This window comes from Felis catus, chromosome C1 (genome assembly GCF_018350175.1).
Source record: "Felis catus isolate Fca126 chromosome C1, F.catus_Fca126_mat1.0, whole genome shotgun sequence".
Classification (NCBI taxonomy): domain Eukaryota; kingdom Metazoa; phylum Chordata; class Mammalia; order Carnivora; family Felidae; genus Felis; species Felis catus.
In genome coordinates, this window is record NC_058375.1 from 137,412,930 (window position 1) to 137,432,542 (window position 19,613).

Consider the following 19,613-nt stretch of genomic DNA (forward strand, 5'->3'; position numbering starts at 1 on the left):
GACACATATGCCAACTGGCATTTGAAAATGTGTTAACTGCACACACAGAAGGGTGGCCCTTTAAAATGTTGGCCCTAGGAATCTAATCATTAAGAATGGGTCATATGAGTAGAGTGGGAAGAGAAAGATGGTCCATTTTGAAGCAATCTGAGCATATCCAGTTTGGATCCACACAAAGAGAAATGACTGATGCACAAGTACATGAAATACTGGATTTTGAGAAAGTACTTTGGAAGCCAGCAGAATCTGCAGGGAAAGCATTGCAGGCATTAGCTAATTGGATTAGCTGTGGTGTTTTCTGTGGATCCTAAGGCATTCACAAGCTATAGATTAAAATCATCAAACAACTCTGGTCACAGAGGTGAGGAGGCTCTTTTCTTGTGGTAGTAAACATTTAGTCTTGTGGACTAGAAGTATATTCAGACCTGTTCTTCCTCTAAAGCAGATGAATGTATTCCATGGAGTTTGGGGTGTATTTTTTTCTTGTGTTTTGTCAACAAAAATCCTGGGATTAAAAAATCATAACTAAACCGTTCATTGTGCTAGAACAAAGATTGCCTAAATTCCCAGAATTGTGTAATTTCTTCTTGGCAGGAAACATTGGGGTATAATCGGTTTCCTTGCTTCTCAAGCCATTTCGTCGGTTCAGGATGACCCTATTTAGCAGTTTCTCTCTCTCTCTGCCATGCAAAAATAAGGATTTGAAGATTCCGCAGAGCCAGATGCAACCCTTGGAAACATACCAGTGACTGTGAATCACTCTATCCCTTAGGATATAGGAATAAAACAGGTTAGGGGCATGAACTCCAAAAATGATGTGGGCTGGTATATAAAAATACCTGATTCTAAACATTCTCAGGGTTTATTTTGGACTCCAGATATCATTCTGAAGCCGAGGTGGTTTCTGGGTTTCCCTAAGCAAGCCATAAACACATGCTATCAATTGAATTCTTGAAAATAAGAAGAAAGAAACTAGGTAGTGTTTTAATACTTTCTGCCTTTGAAATACTCTATGTATTATGTAAATGGGACTTTTTTCGTAGTGATTTTATGGAAATATATCCTCCTAGAGGCCAGACGTATGTATTTTCAGGTGAGGACTCAAAAGTTCTTACTGCCCACACCATTAAATATTGCTCATCTATTACAGTAATTAAATATAGTGAATTTAAAGGCTATTAAAATGTACTCTTTTAATACGGGCATAATGGAATGAAAGACAACATTGTTCTGGGAATTTATAGATCTACAGTCTATGAAAATATGAATGACTACCATGGCTCCTTCTTCCAATCCGTGCTTAACTCAAATTCAATTAATACTTTTTACCATTCACATATGAATATGTGACTCTCCATATAGTCCACATATGAATCTGTATCTGAGAGCCATCCTCCTGACTACCACATGGAAAGTAGCCTCCCTGTCCTTATACTTTTGCTGACTATCACTACATTTAGTTCTATGGTCTTACTGGTATTTTTATGGCTCTAAACCTATCTATTTCTATTGTTTTGTCTGAGCTCACCCCAAACCACAAGAAGATAAATTTCATGAGAGGAGATATAAAGATAATTTTTCTTTCTTTGCAATAGCTTCCTCACCTAGAACAAAGTCTGATACATTTAATTTACTCCTTGAATATATATTTGATCAATGACTCTATTATCTATAATATATACCAGGTAATTTTTAAAACATCGTCTTATCGAATCCTTAGCAGAGCCTTATGGGAAAATGTGGTAAAAGGAGACTGAGATTCTGAGGAAGTGAACATCATGTCCAAACCAGTAGAGCTAATAAATAGGGGAATTTAGTTTCCAGAACTGTCCTATTACAAAGATTGTTTCTTTCCATTACATGTTGCTGATTCTAGTCTTAACTGTGCCATAATTATAAAGGTGGCCCCCAATAAATAATTTAATGTGGCCAACTGTGAGTTATTTAACCAAAAAAGAAGGCTTTGGTCTAGATATTCTCTCAAGCTCTCCATTAACTGCAGAAGTCATGACTGTGTTACTTCTATTTTATCCAAAATAACTATAAAAATTTTTAACTTTTCTAAGGGACAAGCATACCTATTCAAAGCACAAATATACACTTTGGCTTGTTTTTTCTTTGTTTGTTTGTTTTTTCCCCAAAATGAATTAAAGAGTTTCAATATAAAAAGTGTCTTACTGTATTAAATTTCATCAATTCAGAACTACTCTTTTGAACACGATCAAAATAAAAATAATTTTTCTCAAAACAAGGAGGCCAAGAAGAGAGGTAGTGATTCTGAGAGGCTCCCCATCAAACTATTAAGATAAACTCTTCCTGAAATTACATGAGTGTCAGAGCCTTTTTCTTTTTAAGTTAACATGAACTTTAGTTAAAATCAAATGGGATCTTATAAGGTCTATACTATTATCTTCATTTTTCAAGTACATTTTTCCCAATGTTCTTTGATCTTTAAATGACTCCAGTTTTCAAAACATAGTGAGACTTAAGCCATCAAAATCTTGGTTTTTTGAGAATTTTATTTGCTAAGGAGAACTACCAAAATGCAAATCAGTTTGCCCTTTTGGCTTTAGCTAAACTCCAGTGTAAAGCACATATACACATTTCGGTATAATTCATGATACTCTATGAAGTCTGAAACAAAGTTTTTAAAAGTAAATTAGAAGCAATTATTGATTTTTAAAATGCTCGCTTTATCCAACAGTTTTCTCCCTCTTGCTCATTTCCTTATGTAAAAGAATTTAACCAAAGAAAGTCAGCATTCTAATTCAATTTCTCCTCCAAAGTATATAATTTTATTTCGTCATAATGGCTGCTTTTATTTCCAGGGTCAGATTTTATTTAAATTTGAGTCCATTAGGAACAAAAACTTGCCATTTTCTGATAAACAAAATCAGCAGGGGAGCCCCTTCAAACGAGAAATGTATTTCCATCGACCTTTGTTTTATTTGATCTAAATGACAGGTATACACCACTTTTCCTGTGTTTACTTTTAAAGATTCTGAAAAAATGGGGGTGACATTTTTAACAACAAAACTAGCAATCACCGTCGTAGTCCTGTGACAGGCAGATGGAAGAAATGATAAAAAGATGTAATCCATTGCTTTAGACCACCAAAGAGGCCTAATATGAGTCATTAGCAGAAAACTGTTAATTTTCTTTTTTCCCTATTCTGACTGTTGTTTGTAGAAGTGCTCAACCTCTTAGGAATTGGAACATTTAACTGTTTCTTGCTATTTTGCAAGAGGGAGGCCAAAGCATTAACAGAAGGGAATTAAGGAGTATGTCATTATATAGTTGTAGAAATCTGAGTGATATAGGTAACATTTTAGAGGCTCTTAGGTCGAGCTTGATAATAGCTATAGCAAGAAGAATTAACACTAGTAAAGCACTTTAAAGATTATAAAAGGCTTTCACAAATAGTATCTGATTTCCTGTACATCCTCACAAAAAAAATATGAGCCTTGAAAAGTCAATCATTTTGAAAATAGAGAAATGAAGCCCAGGTCTTTTGATTCCAAATCCAAGACCATCTTACTCCGTACAGACTAACAGAAAATATGGTGATACTCCAATACATAGGGATGGGAGTAGTCACTTCTTAAAGTTAAAATGATCAAGGAAACTTTTACACTGAAGATCTCTACAGACTAAAGTTAAAGAAAACTCTTGGTGAATGAATTCTGAACCAGAAGCTTTTACTTTTTTATTTTTTTTTATTAAAAAAAAATTTAATGTTCATTTATTTTTGAGAGACAGACAGAGACAGAACACGAGCAGGGAAGGAGCAGAGAGAGAGGGAGACACAGAATCCAAACCAGGCTCCAGGCTCCGAGCTGTCAGCACAAAGCCCAACGCGGGGCTCGAATGCACAGACTGCAAGATCATGACCTGAGCTGCAGTTGGACACTTAACCACTGAGCCACCCAGATGCCCCCAGAATCTTTTACTCTTTTAAACTGGCTTCTCTCTCTCTTTTCTCCTCTCCTTTCTCTCTTTTGGTAGAAGTGATAAATAAATAAAGATGCAGAGTAGACAAAAAACAATAGGTACATACATTATATGTATTATATGTTTAGACATATGAATTTTTTTACTCATTGAGAAAATTCATAGATTCATTGTGGACTGCCTTCTTTTGTGACCAATTTTGGATATGTGAATATTTGTAAGTCACTCTGATATGATAGGTAATTAGCAATACATTTCAAAGCACTGTAAATCATATTTTTTCCAGTAAATAACCAATTCTTTTCTATAATTATGTGAGTCTGATTTAAAACCATGACCTTGGGGCGCCTGGGTGGCGCAGTCGGCCAAGCGTCCGACTTCAGCCAGGTCACGATCTCGCGGTCTGTCAGTTCAAGCCCCGCGTCAGGCTCTGGGCTGATGGCTCAGAGCCTGGAGCATGTTTCCGATTCTGTGTCTCCTTCTCTCTCTGCCCCTCCCCCGTTCATGCTCTGTCTCTCTCTGTCCCAAAAATAAATAAACGTTGAAAAAAAAATAAAAAAATTAAAAAAATAAATCAGCACTCCTGTATCCCTAGCAGTGCTATAAAAAATAAATAAATAAATAAATAATAAAAAAAATAAAACCATGACCTTACTTTTTTTATTTTGTTTTTTTTTAATCTGAGTACAGTTGACACACAATGTTACATTACTTGAAGTGTACAACATAGTGATTTAACATCTCTATACGTTATGCTATATTCCCAAGTGCAGCTACTATCTGCCATTATACAACAACACTATTACTATTACTATTACTATTACAGCATTGACTATTTTCCCTCTGCTGTACCATTTATTTCCATGACTTACTTTTTCCATAACTGGAAGCCTGTATCTCTCTCCCCGTCACCCATTTTGCCCATCCACCCACCCACTCCCCTCTGGCAACCATCAGTTTGCTCTCTTTATTTATAAGTCTGTTTCTGCTTCCTGTTTGTTTCTTTATTCATTTCTTTTGGTTTTTGGATTCCACATATGAGTGAAATCACACAGTATTTGTCTTTCTCAGTCTAACTCATTTCACTTAGCATAATACCCTCTAGGTCCAAAATTAGATGTAAGAAAATTATGAATAAAAAGATGTAAAACATGACAGCATATACATAAAACATGGAAGAAGGAATTTTTTAAAAGTTTTTTTTTTTAGAATGTGTTTGAACTCAAATGGCCATCAACTTAATACAGATTGCTATATACACTTAGGATGTTATATATGAACCTTATGGTAACCACAAATCTAAAACCTGTAATAGATCACACCAAAGGAAAAAGAGAGAGAGAGAGAGAGAGAGAGCGCGCGCCAAACATAACACTAGGGAAACAATCACAAAGAGAGAGAGCAAGAGACGAAAAAAGAAACAGAGAAGAATCACAAAAACAACCAGAAAAACAATAAAATGGCAATAAAAACATGGTTTTAAATGTGAAGACCTGGGGGTGTCTGGGTGACTCAGTCCGTTAAGCATCCTACTCCAGCTCAGGTCATGATGTCATGGTTCAGGTGAGCTCCAGGCCGCATCTGACTTCCTGCTGACAGTGCAGAGCCTGAGTGGGATTCTCTCCATCTCTCTCTGCCCCTCACTCACTCATGCGCTCGCTCTCTCTCTTTCTCTCTCAAAAATTAGTAAATAAACTTAAAAAATGTGGAGACAAGAAGGTGACTTTAGTTCGATAACAAATTATTAGTTTAATTAAGTCAAAATACTGAGCATCATGGATATTAAAGAAACCTCACTCTCTGCTACACCACTAGAGCTCTCAAAAGACCAGATCCAGCCTCATTCGTATCTTCAAAAAAAAGATCAAATAAGTTATTCCCATACCTAAGATCCCTTCTTATAGACAGACATTTTTTTATTGTTTTATTTATACTCCCAGATGATGCAGAAATCAGACAGGCCTTGTTTCTTGAGAACAGGGACAAAATTAAACCTTGGAAAGGGTTGTAAATGATTTACCCAATTCCCAGATGTCCTCTTCAGAGCTATCGTGTCACCCAAAAGGCTATGAAGATATTACACTAAGCAAACAACACTTGAATTATATTACCTTTCCACCATACATAAAGGTAGCACTTTAAATATAAAGAAATGTAACATTAAATGTTTAGAGGGAAGTTTAGATGAAACTATTTTTTTTCATTTCCACAATGCTCATATTATTTTTGAAATCAGTTCAGTGTTCTATAATAATTCAGGTCATTAAAACTTTTGAGCAATAAAATGGAAAAATTCGTGGTTTTAAAACAGATTGTGAAAAGCAACTGGCTGAAAAAATAAACTTTCTCTTCAAAGTTTAGAATATGTTGCAAGCAGGAAAAAATAGAATCCTTAAAATATACGCTAAAAATAATTTAGAGTATATAATTTAGTATCTAGACAAACTCACGGATGATCACTCCACAACAGAATCTAAAGGAATCTACGGATTTGTGGGGACTCTACACAGTTTTGCTTTTAATGGTATGAGATATATTCTTGCTAGAAAGACAGTCCTAGTTAGGGTAAACAATAAATAACAACTCTCCTGTATTCCATCCCATCTGAGTGTCTTATTTTACGAGCTGGGCCATAAAAGCTACATATTGGATCAATAACCAAAACTGTATAAAGATGATTTCTAATATTTCTATATGATTGGAAAAGATGATGTGGTTGTATTTTGGCCTTTCTTTATAACAGCTTCCACAGATAACTCTGTTGTAATTTTCAAATACAGAGAAAACTAAATCAAACTTATTCTAGCATATATTTCCAATAATAGAACATTGCAACTGATCTAACCCAGTGGTGTTGAACCATGTATGGCTTTGTCTCCTTTCCTCCACCCAAGGACATATAGCAATTTCTAGGGACTTTTTGGTCGCCACAATTGTGGAGTGTTACCAAGATCTAGTAGGTACACCAGAGATGCTGCCAAACATCCTACAGTACATATTACAACTCTCCACAGAAAAGAACTATTGGACACAAAATGTCACTAGTTACCAAGCCTGAGATACCCTGCCCTAAACAAAGACTACTGGTGATGCAAATATTTGCTTTTACAGACTTTTTCCTTAGAGAAATGAAGGTGTCTTAAGGAAAGTTGCATTGATTGAACAGAACATACGTACACACATATATCACTACCCAAACAAAATATCAATGAGAACTGTCTATCAACTCCAGGGAGCAGTGGGGAATGAAGTTACATGGAGTATAGTCTAAGACTGGGAAACAACAGTGACCTCTCCCTTATCCCATGCAACTATCAAAGTGTCTTACTCTGTAAGACAAAGTTAAGGCTCAAATTTTAGCCAACAAAATCTTCCCTCCTCAATCTTAGGGAGTCTATACAATTCCTTATTTTTTCCCTCTCCAAAATGGGAAGTACTTACCATTCTTCCTGTACTTAGTTTATTGCCATTCACACTTTAAAGTTTTTAATGTAATATGATAGATTTATTTTCAAATGCTTTGAGTTTGTATTTTAATTTAATTTTAATTTGTATTTCAATTTGTTACATTATTTACAGGCTAATTTAGTGAATCTACATAAGATTAATTGCATGGTCTTTTAGGATATGTGACAAATCCTTAGAAAAGTGATAAAACCAGGGGCGCCTGGGTGGCTCTGTCGGTTGAGTGTCCTACTTCGACTCAGGTCATGATCTCATGGTTTGTGGGTTTGAGCCCCACGTCGGGCTTTGTGCTAGACAGCTCAGAGCCTGAAGCCTGCTTCAGATTCTGTCTCCCTCTCTCTCTGCCCCTCCCCTGCTCACATTCTGTCTCTTAAAAATAAATAAACACTAAAAAAATTTTTTAAGTCATAAAACCATGCAACCGAACAACAAATGCCTTGTGACACTGAATGGAATCCATAGTACTGTTTATTAATGCATGTTTTGGTGAGATTTGTTGCAAGATCTGAAGCAATACTAGCTCAAAACTGAACAGAAGATTGTATAATATTTGAAAGTAATATATCTGGATAATTCAACAGACCAGAACAGACTAAGGCATTTATTTTTGTAAGTTAAAAAAAAAAAAAAACTCCAACATATGAGTTTTTTAAAAAAGTCTTTAGTGTCATATTTCTTAGATATAATGGACAAAAGTATCTTAGGGGAGCTTATTTATTTTTAATTTGAAAATAACAAAATTCTAATAAGTGCAGTTTTTATCCAGCTTGTATTTCAGCATCTATACAAGATCCATGTTAAGAAAAATGAAGAGTGCTTACAATAACATTAGATTTTACAAGAAATACTTTTGGGGGAAAGAGGAGTATTTGTTGCATATGGCTAAATCATCTTGTCTTCTATTTAAATACAGGTAGCCTTCCAGCTTGTTTTGGGTAATTGCATTATTGTACTGGGAAGGGAAGAAGAACAAAATGTATTAATTTGTGTATTTAAAAATGGCTGCTACACTGCCAGTTTTATGTTCGAATATGTTTGGAGCAATATATTTAACTCACATTTCCTAAAGCTTTTCTAAGCATCTAATGAGTGTGGAGTAGAATGAACAACCACTGACTAGAATGTCAAAAGTCCAGTACTAAAACCAGGATGTTATTGGGCAGCAGGAATGGTTAGTCGTATTAGATTGAGGTTTCTTAGTACTAAGTAGTTATGGATGATTCCTGGCATCTTGGTAAGTGAAATCCATATTGGGATAAGACATGAAGCCAACTCTATATAATAACTATATTCTAGGGAAGTGTATTAGGCAGGGTTCTCTTGAGAAACAGAAGCAACAGAAGGTAGATATAGACATAGACATAGACACAGATAAGAGAAGATCTATTATGGGATTGGTTCATACCATTATGGAACTCCCACTACCTGCCACCTGCAAGCACAAGTAGGAAAAATGAGAGGGCTGAGATGAAGGGGGCTGAGGGTGTAAGGCCCAGTCTGAGTCCAAAGGCCCAACAACCAAAAGCACTGATACCTGATGTCTGAGGGCCAGAGAAGATAAATGTCTCAGCTCAAGCAGAATTCACCCTACGTCCACCTTTTTATTCTATTCGGACCCTCAGTGGATTGGATGGTGCCCAACCCCATTGATGAAAATGAACTCCTTTACTCAGTCTACCCATTCAGATGCTAATCTCTTCCAGAAACACCTTCACAGACACAGAAATAATGTTTTACCAGCTCTCTTGGCCATCCCTTAGCCCAGGTATGTTGACATAAAATCACCATTGTAAATCTACTTGGCACTCTTACACATCTTGTTAAACCATACTTAATCTCCAAATAAAGATAAATCAAGATCACAATTCCACCCAACATGACACAACTATGCTGCATACAATCAAAAATGTACTAATCTGATCCTCAGGACAGGAGGTAAAATCCTTGAATGATGTTTATTCTTCTCTTGATATCCCATAATTTAGACTATGATATAAAATTAACAATACATGAATACTAACATAAAGCCAATATACCTTATGCTGTATGATAGGAGTAAGAGAGGAGAGAAAACAAAGAGTTGCTAAATACACACACAAATACATTCAAAACAAAATAAGAAATAAATTCTTAGGACAATTATAGTCCTTGTTTCCATAATTAGTCACATGGTTGTATCTAGAATTTATAATTACCTTCTTCTAGTAACCATTCTGTATTCCCTTTGCCTTGAGTAGTACCTTAGCTAGTCATGCTTCTTTACTCAGTGGGGTGAACCAAACCTTCCTTCTGATGGGTTTGGGCCATTACTATTCCTGCCTTGACTGGGTTGCTATAATTTTCCACTGACCTTAATCACAGGGCATGGTAATCCTCAGATGCCTTAAGGGATATCTTATGTTCCAAAAATAGTCTTCCTTACCTTCACTGAGGAGTAGTAATCCAACTCCCCCTTGGCAGTCCAAATTATCAATCACCCCAACCAACACTACAACTCTCTTCCTTGCCTGCTCTTTCAGAGACATGAGGAGCCCAAAGTGGTTTGGTGGCAGTTTTAACTTCAAGTTCAAATTTAGTGGAATCATTGTGTATCCCATTTAATTTTTTTGTTTTTTAAAATAAAACTGATATCACTAAAATATGATTTATTTATTATAAGACAAAAAGCTTCCCAGGTGATTCTGATGGGCAATGAGTCTTAACAACAATGAGATACTGAAAGGAAGAGCCAGGGTTAATTCTAGAAAGACAGTACAGATGGTAGAAGGTTTTAAATATCATGTTTGATTTTTTTTCTCCCTCCTTCAAGAGGCAATGGAGAAAGATCAAAAACTTTTGAGGAGAAGGAAGAAATCACACCAACAATTTATTTGACTTCCAGTTCAAATGTAATTTTCCCAGGTCTTCTATGACCAATCAATTATTTTACCTTATTTTAATTTTTGGATATCCCTTATCATTGTCTAAAATTATATTTACATGTAGTAATTTATAGGTTTAATATGGCTCTCTACATTCCCAGTTATAATTTGGAGGTTAAAAGTGGGAACATTTTCCTTCTATGGCGAGAAACTATCTCTTCATTCCTAACAATGAGAACGGATCCTGGGAATAGAAGTCATTCAATTAATATGTGTTGAATGAGTAAATGAATAATAAATAAGCAAGTAAATATTGAGGATAAAGGAGATAGATGCTATAGACAGGGAAGAAAATTCCTTCATCCATTTATTCATCAAATATTTATTGAGTACTTACTACTACCTGGCATAGTAAGAGGTGCAGCAGTCCACTCGGGAGATAGAGACCAGAACTGCTGTATCTGTTTAAAAAATAATTTTTGTCCTGTGAATCTATATAATAAATATTGCATGCCTGTTATGTGTCAGCACTACTTTAGAGCCTGAAGATACAGCTGTGAAAATAAACAAGTCCTCTTCCTTCTTATATTTTACATTTCATTGAGTCTAATATGAGAGCTATGATATAAACGGACCTAAAAAGACTCAGTAAGAGGTTGGATACTGACACGGATAGAAAGTGAAGAACTGAAGATCAGTGTAAGAGGAGAGGATTATGGGACCAGAGCCTTTGTTGCGTTGAGAACCAATGATTTTGGGATGGTTTCCTCTTCAGATTGTTGAAATAAATGGATGGTTGATAATGTTGGTCTAACTCCATTAGAATCTCTACTAGTACGTCTGGTCCAATGAGGTTTTAGTAATGAATTTCAGTAGCTTAATTTTATCTGTCACTCTGTTACATATGCAACATACATCAGCTCAGCATGTTTACTTAAGGATTCAGCCAGAAGAAAGGTTTACCTTTATATATATATATATATATATATATATATATATATATATACATACATACATACATACATACATATATGGGCAATGAGTCTTAACAACAATGAGATACTGAAAGGTTTACCTTTATATATATATATATATATATATATATATATATATATATATATATATATATATATATATAAACATTTGTCTTTTATATACTGTATGATATACAGATACTAAACCTAGAAGGGACACCAGAGACCATCAAATTCAATACTCCCTCTCAATCTACTAACTTCAAAATGGAAAATTATGTGGCTTGCTCAGATCAGTATAAATTGTATTTAATTTCTGAAAGAGTCAGAGAAATTTTATTCTTAAAAATTTCATTTTATTCCTTATTTTATTTTTTTAAACATTTATTTTTGAGACAGAGAGAGAGACAGAGACAGAGAGACAGAAACAGAGAGGGAGCACAAGCAGGGGAGGGGCAGAAAGAGAGAGAGGGAGAGAATCCCAAGCTGGCTCCATGCTGTCAGCACAGAGCCTGCCCAGGGGATCACAAGTGGTGAGATCATGACCCGAGCCAGATCCAAGAGTTGGACACTTAACCGACTGAGCCACCAAGGCATCCCTATTCCGTATTTTATATGGCACAATACTTCCTAATATCTTTTTCATAAAACCAGTTTGATTTTGTTTTTTGATATTTAGCTATTTTATCTACATTCTAAAGATGTCGGTCATAACAACTTATGGAGATTGTCTCAAGCACTGGGTCAACCATTTATGAAAAATTAAGAAAGTCACCTAAGTAGATAATATCCTGGCTTGTGGACATAGGTCCAGAGATATACAGCATCATCTAAAGGGACATCTGTAGCTCACACTGATTTTGTGTGTGTGTGGGAGAGAGAGAGAAAGAGAAATTTCCTATGAAATCTTTTTTTAAGTCTTAAAAAAAATTGTACTGGATTTTATGTAACTCCAAAACACATTCTATCCTTTCTATCACCCTTGTTTTCTGTATTTTATATTTTTCAGAACACTGAAGAGCTTATTTAAAATTGCCTGCTACTTTCGGTTTTTTATCTTGCCTAAAAGAATTGGCTAGCTTTCCTTATTCAGTATTCAACTCACTTTAGAAATTTGTTCATTTCAGGGTTTTTTTCCCAATCTGATTTCAAATATTTCATTATAGAAAATGAGAAAGAAAACTAATACTTGAGAAATAAGTGTAAGATGGAAAAAATAATTTATAACACAAATTTTAATGGGACTTATTAGATAACATGGTTAATGGTATCCATCAAAGTAAGTATCAAGGTAGATAAATCCCTGGAAACAGTACTAACTAGACTTTCCAGAAGTAATAAAATGGAAAATATGAGACTAAAGCAATAAAGTGCTTAACAAAGATGGTTTTTTGTTCATTATAAGACAGGATCTTACTTAGACTTTAAAAAGAACCCCCTGAATTTTTAAAAATTCTCAAGTTAGCTTTTCTTTTCCTTCCTTTCCTTTTTTTGAAATTAAATAATTGTTACACAGCCAAGAATTTTTAAATATTTTATTGCTGTATTTAGCCAAGGCCTGGAGATTGAATGTCCTTGGATTGGGGGTATGTGTGTATGGGGATTGAGCATGGTATGTTTTGAATATTCCCTAAAAGGGAGATTCTTTAAGGAAAAATTTTCTCCTCCTCTTCCTTTCTCTCTTCTTTCCTTCCCTTCTTCCCTATACCTTCCTCCCTCTTCTCTCCCAATTCTCTTCTTAAAGTTAGGCAGAGAAGGAAGAAATAATTAAAACTACAAATTCACTTGTAGCACCATGCTGCCTTTTCCAAGAATAAGACAGCAAATATATTTATGCTAAATAAATATTCTCTCTTGTTTTCTTTATCTTAGATCAATTTTTTGAGACTCAATTATTCACTTACATGACAACTATATCCATAAGGGAAATATGGCTCTAATAGTCTTCTAATTTAAATATTAGTATTAAAATTAAATTAAATTTTATATGATTACTAGATATAAATACTAACAATATCAGCATAGCCTTGGGGATTCCTGGGCTCAAGACTTGTATGTTTTTAACATTAGAGTAGTAGATAAGCCTTTTATCAAGAATAGGTCAGCAACTGTGATAAAAGGAGATGAAAATAAATGAAAGTTATTGCTGTGAAATTCCTAAACTGAATTGTAAAAAGAGATTACTGAATAGTCATAAAATTTTTCCCTTTTCATATTTCTAAGAGATCTAAAATATATGCATAAGAAAAAAAGGTAAGGTGAAATGTCACCTTTAAAGAATACTGGACTCTGGAAAAAAATGTCTATACATCTAAGAGCAAATTATAAATACAACTGACAAACTGCTGATTTATTGCCTTGAGAAAGATAAAGGGAATTTTGGGAGTCATAAAACTCTTGGGTCTTACTTCATTTTAAAGCATATAAAACAGAGAGTTCTATACATAAGCTGAGAGTTTGCTTAACCTATCTAACCTTACACCTGATGATGCCTGAATGACCTACAGACTCATCTCCAGAGCTTCAGCCTGAAACAAGGCAAAAAAATGTTTAAATTATTTGCTTCACATTTGCTATTGAGATATGTTATTTTCACATCCTAATCTCCTCTACTCATTTGCTGGCCATACCCAAGTCTGGCTGACTGTGTCCTGCTTTCATTAACAGGCTTCTATCCCCCTCAGTGGTCAATGCCCTGAACACCTCTGAAGCTAGCTTTCTTTCTTTTACATGGTGAATAGGTCAGGGTACCAGCAGGAGAAAGACTCTCAGATTGGATCATTTGAAGAGTGTTTAATAAACAGTCTATTGACAAATGTATAGTCAGAGAGTAGGGAAACTACAAAGAACTCCCACCCTTAGCCCAGAAAGGGCAAGGAGAGGTAATTTTTACTAGAAGTTTGACCAATGGAGGGGATGTTCCATAGAAGGATACAACCAGCCTGTGGCAAGCCTGCAAGAAGGGAAGTAGAAAATATCCTTGACCTCCTTCTTCTCTCCTTCTTATTTCCTCTTTGTACTCCCAATTGGCCAAACACAACCCAAAAGCACAGAGCAAGGGGGTCCACTGGTAGAGTCTATAATGAGCAGCCTCCAGTGATTGATGAAATGGTGGAAGCAGGAATAGCTCTAATCACTGTTATAGCTAACTTTTTTGGCTTTTCAAAGCCACACTACTAAGCTCTGTTGGTTTAGATATCAATACATAAGAGAAAAATGTTTTAGTTGGTCTAAAATGTTACAATAGTCTACTTCTTACATATACCAATACGATGTTCAGAACCATCTATAAAACAGTCTCAATTTTTTTTTATCTTTCTCAGCTAACTGGTCCTATAAACTCAGGGATGTAGATTGAGGCAGAGGAAGCAGTAGAATAAAAGTAGACACACTAAGAAATGATTCACTTCCTCATGTGACTTACTTGGTAACTATATAATGTATCACTCAATCTAGGACTCTTCTGAATGCTAAATTGGTAAACGGGATGAAATGCTTGGACAATAATTGAGGCTATCTTGGGAAAATTGAGATGTATAGTGACTCCATGAACCATTTTCATTTGATGATGAATTTCAGGTACATATGCCTGACTTTATGGATTAATAAAACATAGCAGCCATTCATGATAGAGAGCTGAGGTTTACAACATGGTTATTTAGTGACTTATGGTGCTACCAGTTAAATCCCTACCAGAACTGAGTATCAAACAGGAACTATCTCTGAAAGTAAGAACTGTATTTTACAAAGAAGACATGGCTTACTGTAAATTTCAGGGGTTTGAAACTGTTCTCTAACCTAGGTTTGCTATAGGCTCAGAATGGGATTCTAATATGCTATAAACACTTAATGTTACACTGGTTCTGATAAATCATAAGGGCTAAATGGCAGAGCTAATTGAACTATAGGCTAGGTCAGCTAGATAACCTTCCTTAGTCTGTACTCTACTCAGAGATGGAAGTTTTAAAGCTGGAAAGATTTCCTCTAAACACACTATTCTTCTTTCTTAGAGGAAAGGTGTATGAAATTCATCACCTTATTTTTCTTTTCATTGTAGGTATTCCACTATGACCTAGCCCATCAGATACAGAAATCTCACAAAAGTTTGGCAGACTCCTTAATTTTCATAGTGTTTATCTCCCATTCTATGGCAAAAAATGTCTCACTAAGGTATCAAGGACATGTGTGACTTACTGCTCATCAGGTCCTATCAACAAGATTTCATACAGTGAATTTACATGATGTCCTGAATGGTAAGATGATCAAGGTCTCTCAGATTTAAATCAGGGTCCTGATGGAGAGTAAGAACGATAATGAAGGTAGACTGCGGTCTCCACCAGGAGGAAGCCAACACTTTCTGTTACTCTATGCCTACTGGATTAGAAAAAGAAACTATATTTGTTTGATCAATAGCTACATACTTAGTACCAGGAGTTATGCTTATTTGCTCTAACACTGAAATTACACCTAAAACAATTGGTTTATTTGTGGTTACACCTTGTTAAAGGTATGATAATCTACTTTAATTTTCTAAGATCCATTTGTCTTCTGTGTGGGACAAGCAGTCCAATTAAAAGAAAATAAGAAAGACATTGCACCACTGTGTCTTTCAAGGATCAGTTGGTGGCACTTATTTTGTAATTCCCCAAGAACGTGATACTTTGATAAAGAAGCTGAACTCCAGGACTTCAAGTTCTCAATTCCTGTCATGACAGTCCTTACTTCATGGGTGGAAGCCCATGTAGAGATTCTGATAGTTGGTGCGGATATTTTAATCATATAACACAAGAGCTAGAGTAAAAACCATGAGTGGGTTTGAGGACTCTGTTAACTCACTAGAAGACAAACTTGGGTGCCAGACATCCATTTATCATGCTCAGTTTTTCCTACAGATCCCCATTCTGACTGCTGGACTGCAGTAATGTATAGATCCCTGAGAAGTAGCATCATTTTAAAGACAGTGTCCAACAATTAACAGTAGTGCTTTACTGTCCTTAGTGCATAATCGTACTGGCAAATGGCTCCAAACTTATTATTTTAGGATTTTTCTCATAGAAAACTGATTTCTTCTTAATATAAAGAGCTCCATCTTTATAAAATAACAGATCTAGGGCACCTAGGTGGCTCAGTTAAGTGTCTGACTCGGCTCAGGTCATGATCTCACAGTGAGTTTAAGCCCCGTGTTGGGGTCCGTGCTGACAGCTCAAAGTGGGGAGCCTGCTTCGGATTCTGTGTCTCCCTCTCTCTGTGCCCCTCCCCAAGTCGCACTCTGTCTCTATCAAAAATAAATAAACATTTAAAAAAGTGTTTTAATAAAATAACTTAGATCTGAAAATCGGGACCTGAGTGCTGTTTGCTATTGCGATTAAGTCAGGCTTCTGGTCACCATCTTTAGAGTTCTTTTGTTATACTAACAAATTTTGCCTTAGATGGCTGCCTCTTTTTCTTCATTAAAGGCTTCATAATCAGTTAGCCAGTACTAAATATGCAGTTAAGTCAAGCAATTCTGTTACCACTTTGCCCCTGCTACTTGTTGGGCAATCTTGGCCACCTGGCTTCTGATACTTAAGAGTTATCTAAGTGCCCTCAGATCCCGACATTTGCTCTGAAATCAGGGATCTTCTATCAATGTTCACATTTCCTTCTTTCATCTTCAGCTTAAAAAGGTCAAGCACTTTTCAAAAATGTTGGTGCTCTACTCACTCAGTGCTTTGGTGGAAGGAATGTCCTCCAGGTTCTCTAAGGCCACCAGGAAAGGAGGCAGGGAGATGAACACACGTGGTAAATCTGGTCAGTTATTATCATAATTCTGTCTACATCACATCATCGAATTTCAGGCATGTCGACTTCATTCATCACAGGCCACCTTTGAGAATCAGTGAACTAGCATACTGAATCCATAGCAATAAAGTCAGCCCAGTCTAACAGTACATTCTTTCTTCTCTGGCAATTTCCTTCTACACATATTAACTTGTTTTATTCTGATATAAATGAGCACAGTTTGCAATTCTTTGGTGAATAAGCCTTCTCTTCCACCATGTTACTTAGTAATTTGACCCTACAGAATGCAGAGTACTGACTATAGTTATCAATATGGAGGCAAATGGGATAGTAGGGGTGGGACATGTGGAGAATTGGTATCTTGTTATAAGGTACTGCACAAGCAAAATCAGAAGCAGATATCTGTGTATGGTGTGGCCAGATTCATTAGACAGAGGAGGACTTGATAGGTCTGCTGATACAGAAGCCTCAGGCAAATTTTAGATTCAGGAGACATTTAGTTATCTGGATTCTCTCAGTTGTTACTACTCTGATTCTTGGGGTGCATCTTTCCAAGCCCTGTCCTTATTCTTCTCGTGTGAAATTTGATGCGTGAATTCAATCTACATTTTTTTTTTAGTCACCAGTAGAATCAGAGTTAGTGTCTGATTTTTGACTACACCAATTCTGAAATACAGGATACAAGAAATTATTTTAGAGAAATCCTAGAAAATCTGGATTTTCTAATATTCTCTAAAACCAATTTAAATATTTGAATATTGGGGGAGCCTGGGTGGCTCAGTCTGTTAAGCATCTGACTTTGGCTCAGGTCATAATCTCACGGTTCTTGAGTTCAGGCCTGACTGGTTCTGTGCTGACAGCTCAGAGCCTGGAGCCTGCTTCAGATTCTGTGTCTCCCTGTCTCTCTACCTCTTCTCCACTCGCACTCTGTCTCTCTTTCTCTCAAAAAAATAAATACACTTTTTTTTGTTTGTTTTTTTAGTTTGAATATGTCCCTTTCTTTATGTTTGGCAGTGTGGTTAGAAGTAGGCTACCTACCATACTGTCCTTCTTATCCTTTTGCTCATCACATTGTTATTATCTCTGTCACTTGGTCCTCTAAAGGCATAATTTAAAGAGATGATCATACACACTAAATTAACTATCTTTTGTCTCTGGGCATTGAAAACTATTAGTATCCCAACCTCTTATGCCTTCAAATCCAATGAGGCCAGGTAAGTAATTATAAATCCCTATCCTTGAGTTTTTACCTGCAACCATTTCTGTATCAAACATGGGAACAACCAAAGTTCAGTGTCAGGGTCCATAGGTACTGCAGCTATTTTATTCAGAAAAGAATAAGATACAGGTAATTAGGTACTTACAAATCACTGGAAAAATGAGAAGAGGAGGCTATAACCAGAGCCTATGGAAATGACTCCCACAATACCATGGCTGAACTGGTCACCAAGGAGAGCAGATACTTCTGCCACAATGAGGAAGCTAGAGAATTAAAGATTTCAGCTTTAATTTTTGTATCTTGGAACACACTACCTAAGATGTGATCTAGGGATCATAAAGTTACTGATGATGTTGTTGGGTCCAGAATTACATTGTATGAGCTGAACAAACAGATATTCCCACTTTACTCAGTTACAAATAAAATCTCATGGAGTGCACTGATCGGAAAGACCTAATGATATTAAGACCCTAGCTAAAAGACAAGCTAGAGAATCTGTAGTAAACAAGGCAAATCAGAAAATATATAATATATAAATACACATGTATTTATATATTATATATAAAGTTCTAAAGCCAATCTATTGTACCTAATATAACAGAAAAATAATTAATCATGCATTTTGGGTTCTAATAATACACACACTAAATTCCTATATTGTATTACAATTACATGTGTATACTTCCAGGTGATCCTAAAAAAATCCCCAGTCAGCTAATCATTTTGAAAATTTTACTTTCCATGTTTAAATTATTCTTATACCTAGCCACAGATTCAATGTATCCCCCCAGAGCATTTTCAAAGAGCATAAAAATAAACATTGACCCAGAAAATTATAGAAAACATGAAAGAGGAAAATATCAGAGATCAGAGTATACACAGATGATGAAGTAATAGCATAATAATGAAAGCCAAAAATTTGTTAAACAGCAAGAAGAATATTATATGAATCCCAGATATATCAGACAGAAACCCTGATTCTAAGGCTATCTTATTGGAAAATATTATTAAGACTACTAAAGAACAATAACGTTCCTGATTATTTTAAGTAGTATAAATTGGTATAGAGAGGTCAATGAACTGTGTAGTGGCAGATGGTACCTGACCTAGTCATGATTTAAACACAAGTAATCTTGCTTCCGACTCCATCCATATCACAACTACTGCATCGACAGGACTATTATGTTACACTGTATTAGGGTACATAGAGTATCCATAGGAAGTTTGTGAACATTTACAAAAAAGACAGTGATTTTCTAAAACTTTTTCAAGTGAATTTCCCTAAGCCATCCTTTTTCTTTAATTAAATTAATACACTTTATACTTTGTATCTCTACCTTCTTCCTATTTTTCACAAACTAT

The 19,613-nt window shown here is 35.6% G+C and overlaps 2 long non-coding RNA genes across 3 annotated transcripts in view; one reads left to right on the forward strand and one right to left on the reverse strand.

Moving 5' to 3' along the window:
* The window catches only part of LOC109502680, a 799,154-nt gene that overhangs the window by 327,545 nt on the left and 451,996 nt on the right, over positions 1 to 19,613 (reverse strand). Inside the window, exon 8 of one of the 2 annotated variants that reach the window (XR_006583187.1) lies at positions 18,397 to 18,514. The exons of the other annotated variant lie outside the window; for it this stretch is intronic. This is a non-coding gene — a long non-coding RNA (uncharacterized LOC109502680). The remainder of the gene's footprint in view (positions 1 to 18,396; positions 18,515 to 19,613) is intronic. 2 annotated transcript variants of the gene reach the window in all.
* LOC123379145 overlaps positions 1 to 19,613 on the forward strand; it is an 81,126-nt gene that overhangs the window by 33,610 nt on the left and 27,903 nt on the right. The gene's annotated exons all lie outside the window — the stretch shown is intronic.